This window comes from Gossypium hirsutum, chromosome A13 (assembly GCF_007990345.1).
Source record: "Gossypium hirsutum isolate 1008001.06 chromosome A13, Gossypium_hirsutum_v2.1, whole genome shotgun sequence".
NCBI lineage: Eukaryota > Viridiplantae > Streptophyta > Magnoliopsida > Malvales > Malvaceae > Gossypium > Gossypium hirsutum.
Genome location: NC_053436.1, coordinates 54,769,449 through 54,782,316, shown reverse-complemented (window position 1 = coordinate 54,782,316; position 12,868 = coordinate 54,769,449).

Below are 12,868 nucleotides of genomic sequence, written 5' to 3'. Positions count from 1 at the left end.
GTTCTAGCCCCGTTTTGCAAGTTCTTTACGTTTTTAGAATCTCGGTAACTTGATTAAGCTTATGCTAGCAATAATTCAACCTAGGGTTCGTATTTGGAAAAATACCCATAGGTGAAATTTGTGTATTTTTGGTGTTTTATGATAGAATATGAGGTTTTAAATTATGTTAGACAACTTGTGCTACTTGGTTTTAAGTGAAAACGAGTAAAAGGGCTTAATCGGTAAAAATACATAATAGTCATAAGTGCATGTTAGAGTGAAAATTTGATGTTTTCATAGAAGGGAAAAATGATCAGCATGTCATAAAACATAAGAATAAGGGATGAAGTTTAATTCCCGAGCCTAGGGGAAAAGTGTAATTATGTAAAAGTTTAGAGGCAAAATAGTAATTTTGCCAAAGTTCGTATTAAAGGCTGTTTTGATGAATGTATGTATTAAATAAATTAATTTGGTATTATAGATCAAGAGAAACGAGATTCAAGTCGTGATCAAGGGAAAAACAAAGTTTACAAGGAATAGGCCCGATTGCTAATATTTTGTATCGAGGTAAGTTCGTGTGATAATAATAATGCAATGTTATGTTTGAATTATATTTCTTACTATTATTGCATATATTTTATGATTTAATATATTGGAAAAGTTGATGGAATGGTGTTTATGATGTGGAAATATGACATGAAAGAATGTTACATGAAATGCAAGAAAATGAAGATACATGACAAGTGATATATGAAATATGTGATATATGTTATATAAATTCTTAAAAGCTGATTTTCTATTTGAGTTGTGTCTTATTATACTATGAATGGACAATTGGTACTATAGATAGTGAGATCGACACTTCGAGTAAGTTCGTATATAAATAATCTATCGATTCTTTTTATGTTAATATATTTTGATATCATATGAAATGTGGCTGCCTATCAAATGATTATTTGATGTAAATTATGAATTTAAATTGATTACGGATAATTTAGTAAAATGTTGAAAAGTGAGGAATTTTCCGGTTGAACCTTCGGAATAGAAACGGTACCAATGAGCTATTGTGAGGTCACGTGTGTAATACTAAGTGTAGGCTACTACGTGTACTAGATAATTGGTCGCATGTGTAGTACTAAGTGCAGGCTACTATGCGTACCTGAAAACTTCGATCACGTGTGTAGTACTAAGTGCAGGCTACTACGTGTATCAGATGGTTAGGTCACGTGTGTAGTACTAAGTGTAGGCTACTACGTGTACCGTATAATTGGTCGCATGTGTAGTACTAAGTGCAGGCTACTATGCGTACCAGATAGCTTCGGCTACAAGTGTGGAAATGAGAAAATGTGCAGGCAATTGTGTATCTGTTATTATTCCGATGAGTTCAACGGGAAATCGATTAAGTGAAAATAAATGTGAAAGTGATTATGTGATGAACAAGTGCAAGTATATGTTTATTTGAATTTATGAGCAATATGCTCGATATTTGAGCGAACCTCGATAAAATGGAAGGGACTAAGTGAAATTGTACAAAAGTGAACTTTAGTAGTAAAACAGTGTTGGATAGCAACAGTGCCTGAATTTGAAAATTTACCAAAAATTGTGTAAGTTGAATTAAATTTAAAATAAAAATGCAATTAAATTTTATTGAGTCTATTTTCACATAAAGGAAACAGGGGAAGCAAAAGAATTCCATATTATGTGATATTTGAATTCTTGTAAGACAGTGTCTGAATGAATTCAAGATCCCCTGTTCTGACTTGGAAAGATTGTTGAAAATTATAGAAAAATAATTTTGGGAAATAATTTATATGCCTAGAATCTTGGATGAGTCTAATTTTAATAAAAACAAACAAGAACATGATCCGAGTTTTTTACTATGAGATAAATAAATTTTAGTGAAGAAAGGTCGAAGCTGTTAAACAGCAAAACATGGGAGAATTTGAATAATAAACTGTACTTATTGGCTGGAATAAAAATTCTGAAAATTTTATGGTGGAAAGATATATGAGTCTAGTTTTTGGGAAAATTTACGGATCTTAATTTTGAGTTCTGTAACTCTAAATATAAATGAATTAGTGACTATTACTCAAGAAAATAGCTTAACCAGAACATGTGTAAATGTACAAATGAGTTAGTTTTATTGTGGGAAGCATGTTAGTAAATTGCTTATTATTATTTCATGTGAGCTTACTAAGCATAAAGCTTACCCCCCTCTTTTCCATTTCTTTTAGTGTTGTCAGGTTAGCTCAGGGTTGGAGACCGTCGGAGGTAGCATCACACTATCAAGCCCACACCTTGACAGTATAAACACATATGCTAGATTTATCAAGTGAGTGGCATGTATAGGGACCTAATTTTATAACATGTGTTATTATTATTTGGCCAAATATATTGGTCTTTAGTGAGCTAATGATTCTGACTTATAAATCTAGCTATTTATGTTATGTTTGATATTGGTGATGTGCATATGCTTGGTTGTCATGCATGGTTGGTAATAAGTTGTTTAAGTTGTTTAATTGATGAATTAAGTTTAGTAACACTTCGTGCTTGACTCCGGCGATGGTCTCAAGTACGGGGGTGTTACAGTGCCCTTTTCCGATTAGAACTAGACTTGGGCCCGACAAAGACACACCCGTGTGGCACACCCGTATGCAAGTGCTTCATATCGTGTTAGAGTCTGTTGAATAGCCACGAGCTTGTGGTCTACCCGTGTAAGGAAGTCCAGGCCGTGTTAATTTCTCACGTTGACTCATTTTCTTCGTTTTGGCCCGTTTCTCGCTCTTTTTACTCTCCTATGCCCACCTAAGTGTAAAACATGAAATTAAAAGATTAGGAGCATTGAATTCACCAAATCTAAGGATAATTCTTCCAAAAATGTGCTAAGCATTTGATAAAAGTATGTATAAATTATGATTTATCAAACTCGTTTCTATAAACCAAATCGTAAATGTTTTTTATAAATATTTACAGAGTGTTATTAAGTTAGTATTAAAGTTTCGTTAAGAAATTTTAATGTTTCAATAGTTAATTAATTAAAAAGGGCTAAATCGTAAAAGATGTAAAATTTGATCACTATTTGATTTGAGTGATTAAATCGCTTATTGAATAAAGGAAAAGGGACTTAAATTGTAATTAAACCATTTAAAGAATTAGTGGAAAAATATGGACATGGATTTGGTATTTTACTTAATTATTAACCAAGGTTAAAATGGTAATTTGGTATATTAAAATAAAATAAAATAAAGACAAAAGGCTAATTTGTTATCATCCTTTTGGTTTCTTCTTCAACAATCGAATATCCATGGATTTAGGGATGGAGCTTTTGGCCATGGTGAAATTTCATGCATGGTATGTGATTTTGGCCTCATTTTTATTAATTTCTATGTTTTTGATATCGTTGCAATTAGGTCCAGCTAGCCCGTACCTTTGTTTTTGAAACTGTTGAAGATTTTAAATGTTTTCATTGATGAATATTTATTATTTTAGATGTTAAATGATGAATTTGAAGTGTTGGTTAGTATTTAGAAGTATTTTGTTAAATGATTTTTGATGAATTTGCCGATTAGGGACTAAATTAGAGAAATAGTAATAGTTCGACTTGATGTGAAATTGTTGCAAAAATGGGTTGTATTGGATGCCATGAATATTTAACTAGCATGGGTTTGCACTAAAAAAGGTTAATTTGCAAGTTTAAGGCTTAAGGACTAAATTGAATAGAACTGAAAAGTTGAGGGAATTTTGTAAAAATATAAAAATGACTAAATTGCATAAAATGGAGTGATTTTTTTTGTCTAAATTAATAAATTTAATGAAATTATTAATTTAGATCAAGATCGAGTGGAAAATCAAGAAGAATGGAAAATTACCAAAAAGCCCTTATACTTTGACATTTCTACAATTTAGCCATGTAAGTCGTATGAACTATAATCACTTAAATATTATTACTGTGTTGTTATAATGTAAATGATTCAATATATATGTGTTATTATGCAATCTATCATGTCATGAAACAATGGAAATCCAACAATGTTACGACGACTATCGAGCCCCGTTTGAACCTTAGAAATTCATAGGATACAAATGACATGTCTTCCATGTTTTGGGTGGTGGTCTTGAATGTCCTACCGATGGCTGAGGTTCGACATGTGTTGCGGATACTCCACAGCTCGTGTGAGTAGCATCGTATAGCTTACATTCTGACCCACAGCTCGTATGAGTTGGCCCATTTCATAGCTCGTGTAAGTAGACTCATTTCATAGCTTGTGTGAGAAACGATGTAAAAGAAAGGAAAGGTTATGATTATATGTTAGGACACTTTGTGTGAGCTATCCTGTGTATCCAATGATATTCTAAACAATTCAACGGACATGAAAAAGGAAATAAAAGGTATGTGTTCAATATGAACCAAGACATGTATTTACTGTGACAGCCCCAAATTGACCCTAGTCGGAAAGTGGTTTCGGGACCACTAAACCGAGTCATAAAAATAATTAACCGTCATAGTTGATGCTCATTATATGTACATATGCATGTGTGAAAATTTCATGTTTGAATTTTGTTAATTGTAAGTGAATTTTATCAAATAGGACTTATGTGAGAAAATTTAGAAATGTGCTAGGCAAATGTAAAGTGGCCTAATAATGCATGTTGTGAAAATGATGGGTTTGCATGTCAAATTACCCAAAATTAAAGCATAGTGGCCGGCCATGCTATGGGTGGAAACATGTTGTAAACATGTTGTGTAGTGTGTTATGTTAGAAAGAATAAAAAAAGGGGTTAGGATTAAAGTAATGCAAAGGGAGGAGTGATGAAAAAAAAATTGTCTCACCCATGCCCCCCCATTGCCGTGAATTGAAGAAAGAAAACAAAAAAAAAGTGTTCATCCTTGAACATCTTTGGCCGAAAATTTTAAGGAGAAAGGAAGAAGAAAGGATTTTCTTGCTTCTTGTTCGGTTGGTTGATGTTTAGGAGGAGGTATGTTTGGTGTTGTTCCATGAGATTCATGTATGTTTTTATTTTATTTTATTTATTTGTTAGCTTGAGTTCTATCTAGCCCATGGTTTAGATCTTTGCTATGTGATGGAGATGATATTCGGCCATGGGTGTTGTCTTCTTGGTTGATGTTTGATGTTGTGGTGATGAGGCATGAAGATGGGTTAAGTTTCGCTAAGGAGGATTTGTGATTGATGCCATTTGCATGCTAAATGTGAAGCTTTGTAATGATACATGTGGTGGTGGATTTTCTTTTTAGCATTCTTGAGTTAGGCCTTAAGTTCTTTGTTTAACCCATGACCAAAATTTAAGTGGTATGGTGTCTTGGTGCATTCGACCATGTTAGGAAGTAGAAGAGAAGCATGGTTGTTGATCATGTTATTTGGATGAAAATGGTAGTAAGGTGAAGTGCAAATGTTAGTATTTGATCCCTAGAGTTATATGTGTATTAGCCGAGTTTTGAACTTAAAACAAATTGGTATTTCGTCAATACAAGTAACCATAATTGTAGAATGTATTAAGTGTTGCAATCGGCCTCAACATAGACATGCATATTCGGCCATAGAAAGAAGATTGGTGTTGCATGTATTCGGTTAGAGGCAAGCATATTGATGCTTTTATTTTGGCTCAGACAATCGGCTAAAAGGGAGTGTGGGTTAATATGTTGAGTTGATTCATGATTTCATATGTATGCGACTTTAATGTCTAATTTATATATATGGGCTAAGTACTTTGAGTTCCTCTTTTCGATGCTCAAATGATTAAATCAATTTATTTGTTAAATTAAGCTCAAGAGCAAAGGGGAACTAAATCTGATAAAGGGAAGGAAAAAGTAGTCGAATAGCCATCGGAATCGTTCGACAACATCCGAGGTAAGTTTTCGAGTAACGAGACTTAGTTTAGATTTGATTAAGTCATGACGTATGAGCATAACAAATATACGGTGATATGATGATTCTACTTGAATTATATGTTGAGTTAATTAGTCTATACGTATGACGGGTAGCCGTATGTGCATAGAGATCGTGTCATAAAGCAAACTAAACCATGCTGTTTGTATGTGGCTAGTAGTACTTGTCGAGCGAGCTTGTAAAGCCGAAGAGCTTAGAAAAGAAAAACAAAAAGTTGATGAGGGAACTGGAGAGTTTCGTAAAAGATCCTCGGGAAAGTCTCTTCAACAGGCATCGAAGAAATTTTGAGATGATGCAGGCCAGTTTAGAGGCACTTCGGGCCTTTTTAGACGAGATCGTGATCGACCCCCTGTGGGTACACGAGGCACTTCGGTCGCCAGTGTTGGGAATGAACGTCGAGACAGAACGAAATGTCGATATTGCGGTAAATGGCATTCGGGGAGTTGTAGATTCCCTGACCGCTCCTGTTACAAGTGCGGATAAGTTGACCACTTCATTAAAGATTGCCCGAGGTTGTTTGAACAGAATGAAAATCAGAGTGGGAAACCGGGTGCTACCACTGCTCGAGGTAGACCATCTGGAAATACGGGCAATGCTAGTGGTGGTCAGAGAGGATCTAGAGATGCTACGACCAGATCCGAGGCTCGTGCGCCTGCTAGAGCTTATGCTATACGTGCCCGCGAGGATGCTTCTTCGCCTGATGTTATTACCGGTACTCTTACTCTCTTTGATACTAATGTAATTGCTTTGATTGACCCCGGTTCTACTCATTCTTACATATATGAAACCTTAGCATCCAGTAAGACTTTACCTATTGAGTCTACTGAGTTCGTAATTCGGGTGTCAAATCCCTTGGGTCGTTACGTGCTTGTCGACAAAGTGTGTAAAAAATGTCCCCTAGAAATTCGAGGTTCCTGTTTTCCGGCGGACTTGATGCTTTTGCCGTTTGATGAATTTGATGTTATTCTTGGTTTGGATTGGTTGACCGCGCATTATGCGGTTGTGAATTGCAAAAGCAAGACTATTGATTTGAGGTGCGCAAATAACGAAGTAATCCGAGTCGAGTCTACGGACTTGGAGGGGATGCCAGCTGTAATATCAGCAATGTTGGCCCAGAAATATGTAAGAAAAGGGTGCGAAACATACCTTGCGTATGTACTTGATGACAAAGAATTAGAAAAGAAACCCGAATCTGTGCCGGTGGTTTGTGAATACCCGGATGTTTTTCCTGAAGAATTACCGGGTTTACCACCTGTTCGGGAGGTAGAGTTTGGTATTGAGCTTGTACCTGGGACTACGCCGATTTCGATAGCTCCGTATCGTATGGCACCAACCGAGTTAAAAGAGTTGAAAGCTCAGTTGCAAGAATTGACGGATAGAGGTTTTGCTCGACCAAGTTTCTCACCTTGGGGTGCACCAGTATTGTTCGTGAAAAAGAAGGACGGAACCATGAGGTTGTGCATTGACTATCGTCAACTGAATAAAGTGACGATAAAGAACAAATATCCGTTACCGTGTATCAATGATTTGTTCGACCAACTGAAGGGAGGCTCAATGTTCTCAAAAATAGATTTGAGATCGGGCTATTATCAATTGCGAATTCGAGAATCGGACATACCCAAAACTGCCTTCAGGACGAGATATGGTCACTACGAGTTCTTAGTGATGCCGTTTGGGCTCACTAATGCCGCTGCGGTATTTATGGATTTGATGAATCGGATCTTCAGATCATATTTGGATCGGTTTGTAGTTGTGTTCATTGATGACATCTTGGTCTATTCAACAGATGAGACCGAACATGCTGAGCATCTGAGGCTAGTGTTGCAAATTTTGCGGGATAAGCAGTTATATGATAAGTTCAGTAAGTGTGAGTTCTGGTTAAGAGAGGTTAGCTCTTGGGTCATGTAGTATCCGCATCGGGTATTCGAGTTGACCTGAACAAAATTTCAACCATACTTAACTGGAAACCTCCGAGAAATATTACTGAGGTTCGGAGCTTTTTGGGGCTCGCTGGTTATTACCGACGATTTGTCAAAGGTTTCTCGATGATAGCCACACCAATGACGAAGCTACTTCAAAAGGATGTTAAGTTCGAATGGACGGAGAAATGTCAAAAAAGTTTTGATCAACTAAAAACTTATTTGACTGAAGCTCCAATTTTAGTGCAACCCAAATCAGGCAAAGAGTTTGTCATTTATAGTGACGCATTCCTACTTGGGTTGGGTTGCGTATTGATGCAAGAAGGTCAAGTGGTGGCCTATGCGTCGAGACAATTAAAGCCACATGAGAAAAATTATCCGACCCATGATCTTGAACTAGCTGCCATCGTATTTGCTTTAAAAATATGGCGACATTACTTATTTGGTGAGAAGTGCCATGTATTTTCGGATCACAAAAGTCTCAAATATTTGATGACTCAAAGAGACTTAAATCTGCGACAAAGACGTTGGCTTGAGTTGTTGAAAGATTACGAGCTTGTCATTGATTACCACCCGGGAAAGGCTAATGTGGTTGCGGACGCCTTAAGCCGGAAATCATTGTTTGCTTTACGAGCGATGAATGTGCACTTGTCTGTTCTACCCGACAATGTGTTAGTAGCTGAATTAAAAGCCAAACCATTATTGATTCATCAAATTCGTGAAGCCCAGAAAGTTGATGATGAATTGGTTGCAAAACGGGCTGAGTGTGCTCCGAACAAGGAATCGGAGTTTCAAATTGATGATGATGATTGTTTGAGGTTTAGAAGTCGTTTGTGTGTTCCAAGGAATTCGGAACTCATTTCGATGATTCTGAACGAAGCCCATTGTAGCCGAATGTCAATTCACCCAGGGAGTACGAAAATGTACAACGATTTGAAACGTTGGTTTTGGTGGCATGGTATGAAACGAGACATCTCCGACTTTGTTTCGAGATGTTTAATATGTCAACAAGTGAAAGCGGAACATCAAGTGCCTTCAGGATTACTTCAGCCGATCATGATACCCGAGTGGAAATGGGATCGAGTCACAATGGACTTTGTGTCCGGACTGCCATTGTCAGCAAGTAAGAAGGATGCGATTTGGGTTGTTGTTGATAGACTGACTAAGTCGGCTCACTTTATCCCCGTGCGTACGGATTTTTCATTGGATAAACTAGCTGAATTGTATGTTTCTCAAATTGTGAGATTACACGGGGTACCTATTTCTATCGTGTCGGATAGAGATCCGAGATTCACCTCACGATTTTGGAAGAAATTGCAAGAAGCTTTGGGTACCAAGCTGCATTTTAGCACTGCTTTTCACCCCCAAACCGATGGTCAATCCGAGCGGATAATTCAGATACTTGAGGATATGTTGAGATGTTGCATCCTCGAGTTCAGTAGTTTATGGGAACGGTATTTACCTTTGATTGAATTCTCTTACAACAATAGTTTTCAATCAAGTATTAAGATGGCACCTTACGAGGCTTTGTACGGTTGTAAATGCCGTACACCATTGTTTTGGACCGAGCTCGGTGAAAGTAAAATTTTCGGAGTTGATTTGATTAAGGATGCCGAACAGAAAGTAAAGGTAATCTGTGAAAGTCTGAAAGCAGCCACAGATCGTCAAAAATCGTATGCGGATTTGAAACAAAGGGAATTGAATATCAGGTGGGAGATAAAGTGTTCCTTAAAGTTTCACCTTGGAAAAAGGTACTCAGGTTTGGCCGTAAGGGCAAGTTGAGCCCGAGATTCATTGGGCCGTACGAAATCTCCGAACGAGTTGGTCCGGTTGCGTATAGATTGATTTTGCCCCCTGAGCTTGAAAAGATTCACGACGTCTTTCATGTTTCGATGCTTCGACGCTATCGATCTGATCCATCGCACATAATTAGCCCATCAGAGGTTGAAATTCAAGCCGATATGAGTTATGAAGAAGAACCGATGCGTATCCTAGCTCATGAAGTGAAGGAGTTGCGAAACAAAAGGGTTCCGTTAGTGAAGGTGTTATGGCTCAAACACGGGATCGAGGAAGCTACTTGGGAAACCGAGAGCTCGATGAAAGAACGATACCCAAACTTATTTACCGGTAAGATTTTCGGGGACGAAAATTTCTTAAGTGGGGGAGAGTTGTGACAGCCCAAAATTGACCCTAGTTGGGAAGTGGTTTCGGGACCGCTAAACCGAGTCACCGAAATGTTTGAATGTGATATTTATTGTCTAGAATATGTAATTATGAATGTGTGAAAATTTCAAGCTTCGATTTAGTCGATTGCATGTGAATTTAGTCAATAGGACTTATGTGAGAAAATTTTAAAATGTGATAGGTCAATGCGTAAGGACCTATTAGTGCAGGTGGAAAAAGGGGGGACTTGCATGTCAAATTCCCCCTATTAGTAGTGGCCGGCCATGACAAGCATGGTAGACCAAGTGTGATGGGCAAGACATGTCATAGACATGTCTTGTTGGTGCATCATGGGTGGAAAAAAATAAAATAAGGAGCATGGGCATAATAATGAAAGGAAATGTGATGAAAACAAAAAAAAAGTGTGTGGTTGCCCCCCCATTTTGCCAAAACTAGAAGGAAAAACAAAGAAAAAAAAGTGCTCATCCTTTGGTTCATCCTTGGCCAAAAATTTTAAGGAGGAAGGAAGAAGAAAGGTTGAAGAGGTTCGGCCATGCATGTAGCTAGGCTAAGGTATGTTTGATGATGTTCCATGAGATGCATGCATGTTTTAGTTGTTAGCTTGAGTTCTACCTAGCCCATGGTCTAAATCTTGCTATGTGATGGAAATGACACTCGGCCATGGATGCATCATTCTTGGTTGATGTTTGATGTTGTGGTGATGAGGCATGAAGATGAGTTAAGATTCGGCCTAGGTGGATTTTGTGTTAATGCCATTGCATGCTAAATATGAAGCTTGTTAATGATGCATGTGATGGTGGATTGATGATTCTTGAATCTCCTTTTTAGCATTTTTGAGTGAGTACATATGTGCATTGGTTGCTAGATGGGGAAGAATCGGCTAGCAAGTTGTGTGCTAAGGCCGAATATAACTCTTGTATGTTAATGAGCAATGCATATGTTAAATTGATGGAAAGGGAGGGGATGCTTTACTAGTGTATATATGTGCGTATTAGCCAAGTTTTGAACTTGAAACAAAAGGGTGTTTAGTCAATACAAGTGACCATACTTGTAGAATGTATTAAGTGTTGAAATCGGCCCCAAAATGGACATGCATATTCGGCCAAGGGGGAAAATTGGCTAATGTTGAGTTTGATTCATGATTCTGTACATATGTGACTTTAATGTCTAATGTATAAATATGGGCTAAGTGCCTTGTGTTCCTCTTTTCGATGCTCAAATGATTAAATCAATTTATTTGTTTAATTAAGCTCAAGAGCAAAGGGGAAATAAATCCGATAAAGGGAAGGAAAAAGTGGTCGAATAGCTATCGGAATCGTTCGACAACACCCGAGGTAAGTTCTTGAGTAAAAGAGCTTAAATTATAATTTGATCAGATCATGTTTTAAGCAAACCAAAATCATGCTCTTTGTGTGGCTATTGAGCCGAAATTGCAAGAATGATAAATGTCTTGTGTTTGAGTTTTACTAACGAAAACGAAATACGAATGTGCCATGATTTATTGTTAAATGTGCATGGTTATTTGAATGATGTCCGGGCTAAGTCCCGAAGGCTTTGTGCGAAGTGACCATATCCGGACTAAGATCCGAAGGCATTTGTGCGAGATACTAATTCCGGGCTAAGCCCGAAGGCATTGGTGCGAGTTACTAAATCCGGGTTAAGTCCCGAAGGCATTTGTGCGAGTTACTAAATCCGGGTTAAGTCCGAAGGCATTTGTGCGAGTTACTATAACCGGGCTATGTCCCGAAGACATTTGAACGAGGAGCTATATCCGGTTAAATTCCGAAGGTACGTGATTTGGGAATGAATGATCTTGCTGTAAATTACAGTTAATACTCTAGAAACATCCCAACATTGAGGTATGTTTCGTATGTGCTTGAATTTAGTTGAGCCCTTACAAATAAGTATTCGCTCAGTTGATAAACGAGCTACCGGCCTTTGGCTAAGTTGATCTTTTGTGTATGTACATAAGGGTTGGAAATGTGAAGCAAGTATGATATCGAAAATTTGTGCATATGAAATTATCCGTTTAGCTATATGAATGCTATACTTTGTTGTGCTGGAATTCCTTGCTCAAAACTTACTAAGCATAAATTGCTTACTCCGTTTCATCGCTCCTCTGTTTTATAGATTTGGTTCTCCAACTATCGGACTCGGGATCTTGAAGTCAAAGTCGCCCACACTATCAAAGCCCCCCCTTTTGGTACAATTTTGGTTGAACTTCGAAATGGCATGTATAGGACTACCCGTTTGTTGTGGGTCGTGGACCCTTTGGACTTGTAAAATTTTGGATAGCCATGCGAAAATGGCTTATATGTGTTTGAGTATAATGTTATAATCATTTGGTGTGGATATGCTTGACAAGGATTGGCCATGGGAATGGTTAATCACTTTCATAAATTGTGCTATTTATGCAAAAAGGGCTAGTTGAATCATGAAACCATGAAATAGGTAAAGTCTACCTTAAAGGCAGATGCTGACAGCAGCAGTGATGTAGATTTGGAAAATCACTAAAAATAGTAGGAATGGAATTAAATAGTGAATAAATTATGTAAACGAACCTTGATGAATCTATTTTCATAGGAAAGTAACGAAACAATCATACAGACAGTATGTTAAGAGATATTCAGGTTCTCGTGAGACAGGGCCAGAACGGTTTCTGGATTTCCTGTTCCGACTTTGGAAATTCATATTAAATTAACCAGAGATAATTAGGAGTCATACTATATATGTATAGATTCCTCTCTGAGTCTAGTTTCTATAGAAACAAACGAAATCAGTATTGAAGCTCTGTGCAGGGCGATATCCAGGTCGTAATGCGCAAAGATCAGTGTAGTCGATCCCTGTAACATGGGAGCATTTGACTAATAAACTGTACTA